At 27.6% G+C, this 8,219-nt stretch overlaps 1 protein-coding gene and 1 non-coding gene across 2 annotated transcripts in view; one reads left to right on the forward strand and one right to left on the reverse strand.

The window, feature by feature from the left end:
• Nucleotides 1-8,219, forward strand: part of LOC117182033 (protein O-mannosyl-transferase TMTC2) — a 560,376-nt gene that overhangs the window by 115,639 nt on the left and 436,518 nt on the right. The window lies entirely within an intron of this gene.
• Trnae-cuc lies at nucleotides 2,796-2,867 on the reverse strand. Its single transcript has one exon. It is a non-coding gene; the product is annotated as a tRNA-Glu (tRNA).

Here is an 8,219-nt window from a genome sequence, read left to right on the forward strand (position 1 = left end):
TATGAAACTTGAAATGTTTGGTATTGGATATTGTTGACAGATGACAATAAGCCAATTATCACAAATGGTAAGTTCCGACAGTGCCTACAAGTGTGCCAACTGACCGCTAAATGCCAATACCGGTTTCATATGTATATACCTAGTAACTGCATGTATATCCGCTGCAACGTAGATCCATATATGCATGCATGGTGTCTCGTGATGCGTTACACACAACATAGAAGGAGGTTATTTCTCACAAAAAAGGGGGTTTAAACTATGAAGGCCAGCTTTTATATATGGCTTTCCAGGTTCAAAAGAAAGGCATTAGTTAAAAATATACCACGTTTATGTGGATATATACTTTTGTCTACACGAAATAATGTTCACGGTAGAACGACAATAATACTTATGCGGGATCACTGCACGAGAGAAGAATGAGGAAATTCATACAATGTTTTAATTTTTTTAACGATGTGAGCCACATGTTTTTTTAATATGAAATAAAAATCTTTTATAAAGCACGGGACATAATAATTCTATACTATATAGAAAAAATTTTAGCAGCGACCTCGGACAATAGGTATGTCGACAATTGTTTTCTTTGTTCCTACGAATGTGATTTGAAGCAAGTCACAATAGCACAGAATAAACTATGGTTTCCTTTCTGTTTTAGATTATCTTTTTACATACTCATTTTGAACTTGAGTTATGTTCACTCACTTAATGAATGTCAAAACTAAAAAAGATGGAAGGGCATTCAATATTCGTCTTGTTTAAAATATGAACCAATTATGGTTTTCATTTGATTGACGCAACAACATTTTTGGTAAAAAAACAAAATACCAAAAGTGAAAAAAATCAAATACTCAATTTACCAAAATATTTGTTCGAAACAGCCAAAAAAGTTAGGTTGGCCAATTAAATATTTTCTTGTCCATGTAGTAACAATATTACGTGGTCAAAAAAAAAATTGTTCATTCAAATCAATCGGTTTCTGAGTGCATGGGTCTCAAATCGGAAAATCTTGGTCATCGCAAAAAATGGGGAAAAGAAGAACTTGTTATTAACTTTTTGTAAATTGAAGTTTAGCCGCTTCTTAAGGAATGTTCAAGGAATAATTATAAACCAATTACCTTTAATTTGGGGAAACACAATCTCCTTGTGTAGTATTAAATTAGATATTTTATAAGTGACAAGTTTCCAAGTATTTACAATTAATTTTCAATTGCTTAAAGAGTTATTATTTGTTGAAACTAAATATTTTCCAGTAAACCATGAAGGTTTACTATTTTTGGGATAAATAGTATGGTTGATTAATGACAAAATAAAATATTATTTTAAAAACATATTCTTTGTTTGAATAGATGATTTGTATTTGAATTATTTTGTTCCAACAAATCTGAAAAGCTGGTATTTCTTGGAATTGATAAGGCAATTAGCGAATGTTAAGTGTGATATTTTTTCGCATACTTGAATAGCAAATTTGAAGATTATATAAATAATTTGTTTCCCCTATAAATCTTGAAAGGTTTGTGTTTTCGGAAATGAATGGCACATTTAATATTGTTACGCATGATATTTTTTGCAAAAGACAGTTGACAATTATTATTAATAAATTAAAATTACTTGCTCCCTTTCATAAGAGAGATGGAGAAAATTCAATTTTCTTGTATCTTTCACATTATGTCACTTATAAATCAGTATTTTCTTATATAAATAAAATCGATCTGAAAAAGAACTGTTCGTAATGAAAGTGAGAGAATATGTTTAAAAAATAGGGTATAAATTTACAGGTAAGAGAATAACCAATAATAGCGACACATTGTAGGATTTTTGAAAAAATTATCACTTACTCCAGCTTTCCTATGAAAAGCGCAAGTGAATGATTACTAATTATTCAAGTAATTACAAAATACCGTCCACACAAAATATTGCTCTAAACATTAATTAATAGTGCTATTACTTCTAGAAAAAGTATATGTTTAAGTATCGCAATGGGAAACATTGATAATACAAATTAAAATTTGTTCAAATAATTAGAAACTCTCTTCCATAAAATATATCGAACTTAGCATTCATGAACTGCGTTACTAAATCCGGAAATTAGGAACTTTTTAGGATTTCAAGGAAAACAAATGTATTAAGCAAGAAAAATTGTTTAAATAATTGCCAAATATCGTTAAAAAATATATATTACTCTCTACAATCGTTTATTATGTCATTAATTCTAGAAAGAAATAACTTTTAAGGATTCACAGTGGACCAAACTAATTAAATTATTAAAATGAAAATCAATAAATTGTTTAAATAAATACCAAATATCTTAATAAGAAATATCGAAGAAAAAAATTGCATAACAATTTTACATCAGTTAAAAAATACTTGGATAATTATCACTCATCGAAAAAAAACAATTATGTTGGACATTTTTTTGAAAATACCGTCTCTTGCTTGAGTTTAACATAAACCTGCTATTTTTCATTTTTGGGGAATTTTCCGGGCACTGTGCAAGGGGATTGGAGGGGGGGGGGGGTACAAATTAAAACTCATTGTATTTAAATTTTGTTCTCGAGCATACCTTAAGAGGTTACTCAACTTTTAATTACAAAAAGTAAATAGCAAGTTCGTATTTTTTCCATTTTTTCCATAACCGAGTTTTTCCTATTTAATATCCAATGTTAATTTCAAAATCACAGCGACACGGGTTAAAGTTAACTGATTAAAAGAAAACAAATTAGAAATTTATTTTTTTGAAACACAATGGGAGGGGAGGGTACCAAAAATTGAAATTTGAATTTTTACAGCAAAAAAAATTCCGGTACCGGGAATCGAACCCGAGCCTCCTGGGTGAGAGCCAGGTATCCTAGCCACTAGACCATACCGGAGTATATGCTTCTCTTGGGTTAAGCTGCAGTTCACGGGGAAGGGGAAGTAGGAAGGGTTATTATTAGAAAAAGGTAGAATTGAGTTGGCAAAATGTATTTAAGTGTACTGGCGTAGTTAATATTGAACTGCGGGTGTTTTTCTTAACATGTATATAGTATCGCGTCCAGATTGTTGTGGGATTTCAAATTGTATATTTTTATTTATTTACTCATCCATTTTTGTATTTGACTAATTATTATACGTTATTAATTTCTTAATTTATTTATAGTCTTTAATTTCTTCGGTATCTAATATTTTAAAGTACATTTGTCTATGTTCCTATAATTTGTGAAAATATATTTAAAATAAATAATGAAGAATAATATAAATAACAATAATATATATTTATTTGTTCAATTTATTTATACACGCTCAAGTTAGCTTTATTAAGTATTAAGTTATTATTTATTTACATGAATTTATATATATATATATATATATAAATAATATAAATAACAAATTTGTTAAAAATAATATATCCTAAGATATATGTTTCTATTAATAATGGTTTCATATTGTAATTGAACGGTATTCTTGAAAAAATCCACTCTCGTCAGACTAAAATTAAAATTTTGTTTAAAGCTAAAATACTTTAAGCTACGATATTAAGACAACGAATTTTTCCTTATTCCAAAAATGTTGATAATCTATCTCCTGAAAATGTATTTTTGTTCTCGAGATTATTCTATATTTCGTTTAATATCACAGACGATATAGACTACGACGTTTTCTCAGTTTCTAGACATGCTTGAAGTTCCGAACGTTAAAATGAACGAAATTTTTTACTAAAGACTTTGTAAATCAGAAAAGGTTCTCAAATGTTTGTTCATTTATATTAAAAATAACTCATTATTGAAATAGATTTATAATGCATATTTTAAATTGTAGACGAAAGAATATTTATGAGTCAAATAGAAATGGGGAAAATATTTCATTCATTTCAACGTTTGGAACTTCAGGTACATATTTTCTAGAATGTTTCGAATTTTTCTATATCAACGTACAAATTGTCAACATTATAGAAATTTTAAGATTTTTTTAGAATATTCTGAAATATTATAGAATTTTTTAAGGAAATTTTATAATGTTCTTAATTTTTTAATATTATAGATTCTGGTGAAATTCTCTAATATTCTGTATTTTTATAAAATTTTCTAGAATGTCTTAAAATATTCTATGATGTTTTGTGAAACTTTACAATATTCGGGAATGTTTCTTGATGATCTAAAAATTTTTGAATTTTCTGGACCGGTCTAGAATCATTTAGAATGTCATAAGGTTTTCTGCAATATTTTAGGAAATTCTGTAATGTTCTTGAATGTTTTAAAGTAGGGAAATTATGCTACAGTAGGTCATAAAATATTTCTAAAAATTTTAAGAATTATTAACAGTAAATTAATCAAAATGTTATTTTTCGCTGTATAAAGACTTGATCATTTAAATATTTCTCCTGAAAAACTGTACATGAAATTCATAGTTTAGTTGTTTTAAAGGTATGAAGAAGCAATAACGAGATATATTTCGTAATCTCATTTGATTTCCAAGGCAAAATATTAGAACCGTCTTTTTTGTTTTATACCAAATTTTTTTTCAATTATGCAGGGCTACATGAATATTTAGGCGCAATATAAAAACATTTAATAATGTTTTTTTAAAGTGTTGTGTCTGGGAAAAAATTTATATGATTTAATTTTTTTAAGCATTTTTTTAGCTCTATCAACAATCTTTCAGATCTTTCGAAAAATCGTTAAAGAATTTTTTAATTACGGGAATTGGGTACATTTTTCGAAAAAAACCAAGAAAATCAACTTTATCAAAAAGGCCATATTAGATTTTCTTCTTGATTTTCTTTTTGATTTTTAGAAATATGAGGTAGGCATTCTGTAAATTTTGTCCACATTGAACTATTCCTGCATATACACAAACATTTTTCCTTATAACATTAAAAAAAATTGTTGAAATAACATGTTGTTTATTAAACAATCATAGTTTATCGATTCAAGGAAGATGGAATCACATTATTTACAGAATATAAAGTTACAGAATTATGAAATTACAATACTCTATTATTTTGTTCTTTTCTGTTTTATTATATATCTCTTACATTTTATTTTTACATCACAATGAAATGTTTTTTACTAATGTTGAATATAATGCAAAACATTGTGGTTCAAGTCTGAGAACATATTTTTATTTGATTTTGTAATAAACGTAAATAACCTACTCTTAAGAGTGACCTACTCTTGTATGATTTCCCGTAAATATTCTGAAATTTTCTAAACTATTTTGCAGTGCACTGAAACGGTTTGGACGGTTCTGGAAAATACTGGAATATTTTTCCACTTTCTCGAATGCTTATCAAAACTTGTGTGTATAATGAACCTAAGAAATGCTGTCCTGTTCGTTATAAAAATGTTAAATTTTTTATTGTTGATACTGAAACCCGTGGCTGTATTTGTAAGCCATAAAAGGAAAACATGGTTACTCCAGACCACTGTTCCCTCGAGCGTATTTCTGCAATTTTACATCTATTCGAAATTCAATTTACTTCCGCAAACATTACATAATGTAAAAATGAAGAATGAACCAGATAAGGAAAGACCTGTAATAACACGAAATGAAGACCGCACTAATATAGTAAAAAAAAGTCAGATGTTTCCCTCGATTCCCGAGTAGTATAAAGCAAGTCTCTATGTGTACAGACTTTCTCTGTACATTTTTCTCTGTAAATTTCTCCTGAACCCTTCATGAAGATAAATATATTTATCTTCGTGAAGGGATCCGGAGAAGCTTATGACTCCCTCATCCTAAATAAAGGCATTCGTCTACCAGATGGCATTTATCTGTGTTTGAAAAAATTATAGATATTTCGTTTATCGATGCAGCTATTCCTGAAACTGGGGGGAAACTCGGGATAGAGTTCCTACAAAATTTATCGGAGCGTGAACGACGGGATTCATTATTTTGCGCAGTTTGCCTAAACAGAAACATTAAAGCGCCAACGTGACAGTCGAGTGGGTAAAAAAATGGTTTCATAGATCGCGAATGATACCTTGTCTAAAATTAGTGCATTATGACCCTTATGAATTGCACTGAATGTGAAATTGATCGTTTTAAATCTAGGTGTCGCGCGCCATAAAACTAGGGGGGTTGTGTCTAATGCGGTCACTTCGCTAAGATGATCAATCATTAACAATTTACTGGTTGAGAGAAATAAACGCTAGATTTTTGTCCAAAAGTATTGTAAAATACAATATACAACGATGAGAAATTAATTTAAACAATAAGCTATAACTGAAAAATTAAAAGCATTCTAACAATTAAGAAAATGCACCGATTTTCAAACTCTATTCTAAGAGAAAAATGTTATGAAGAACTAAAAATTGCGGAAACAATTAATTTAAACATCTAATTGTCCCTATAGAGTAATATTTTATGTATTAAAAACATTTTTTATTAAAAAAAGCAAAACATTATAATAAGAGCAAAAATCTCCTGATATGAACATTATTAGTTTTTAACGATACAGTTAAGCTTAAATTCATTATTTTTCAAGCTATCAATCAGAAATTGTATAATATTAATTATTTTAGGGATGTTCACATTGTAAAGGTTTGAAATATTGAAAATTATCCAATTTTCTCAATTTCTTCAATTTTCTCATTTTTTCATAATAAAATCTATCCAGTCACTTTGAATATCATCTAATACTACATAATATTATTCCTCCTAAAATTTTTTATTATATTAGAAATTTCTATTATTTCAATTAAAAATCATACTTTTCAATGAGCATGCGCAGTTCTGAAATAATTGAACGTTTGATGTCTTGAAATTATAAGTATTTTAGATTAGGCATTTTTTATTCGGAAACATTTGTTTTAAACTTTCTTAATTTTTAAATGCTCCGTCAGGAACTTCCATAACTTTTTGATGTGTAGTTTTTTATTTTTGTTTTTTCCAGCCAGATAAAACAATTTGAAATGTACACTTCTTTGTTTTAACCTAATTTTAATCTAATCAGTTATGGCTGGTTTTCACATTTCAAATTTTACTATGTAAAGATAAGCATTTAGCAGATTTTTTTCTTGTGCTTAAAATTAAAAAAAAAAAAAAAACTTTTAAATCATTGAAATCCTATTGGATTTACTGAAATGATTGAATCCATTAAAATCCTTAACTAATTCTTCGAGGATTTTTTAAATATCCTGAAACCTTGAAGGTCCTATAACATCCTTGCAAATATTTTGAAAGTCTAGAAAACTTTTTAAAACCACGTAAGATTTTTTTTATTCCTTAAAGTCATTCAATTTCTTGGAAATCCCTTCAACTTTTTTTAATCCCTTAAAACATATTAAAAATATTTCAAAACAGTTTTAAATCTTTGCAATATTTTTGATTCCCTCTATTCTTGTGAATAAATCCTTCTAAATGCATACGCATATTATACAATCCATTGAAATTGCGTGAAATTTCATAAAATCTGATGATTTTGCTTAAAATATATTAAAACATTTAAGTCCAAGAAATCCTTTAGGTTCCTGGGAAATTGATCGAAATACCTTATTAGGGTCTTTTAGAATTCCCTAGAGTTACAGAAATCCGCAAAAATCTGATAAAATCCCTTAGAAATCCTTAAAAATATTTGTAAATCTTTGAAATCCTTTGAAATCCCTTGTAATCCCTTGAAACCCTTTTCAAAATCCTAAAGTCCTATAAATCCTATCGAATCCTTTTAAATCTTTTGAAATTCAAAGAAATTCGTTAACATTGCATATCAACAGAAATATTTGAAATTATCTTCAAGTCTTTAAAATCCTACGAAATCCTTTAATTTTGTTGAAATTCTTTGCAAAATATAGAAATATTCTTTTAAAATTTCTTAAAATGCTTAAAAGATTTGAAAATTTCTTAAAATAATTCAAGTCTTTCTGAACTCTGTGAATTCCACTGAAAGCTTTTGTAATCCTTTGCAATCCTTGAAATATGTTTATTTATAGAAATATTTACTTCAAAAATATTCAAAGAAAATAACCTACGCTTTTTCACACTAAGAAAAAGAACCTTAAGTTCGAAAAAGTCTGAGACAATTGTTTGATTGGTTGATATAAAAAATGATTTAATTTTAATTTATAATACTTTAAATTTATAAGAGTTCTAATGTCTTAAATGCTTTGATTTTGTAGTTAAGTATTCATATTTTAAATTATGTGGTTTAAAATTGTGGTTTTCATTTTACACTATTCACTAAATATACTACAAAAATGCATAACCAAATTTGCGGGTTATTGCAGTAAATAGAACTATTCAGA

The sequence above is a fragment of the Belonocnema kinseyi genome, chromosome 10 (genome assembly GCF_010883055.1).
Source record: "Belonocnema kinseyi isolate 2016_QV_RU_SX_M_011 chromosome 10, B_treatae_v1, whole genome shotgun sequence".
Lineage (NCBI taxonomy): Eukaryota > Metazoa > Arthropoda > Insecta > Hymenoptera > Cynipidae > Belonocnema > Belonocnema kinseyi.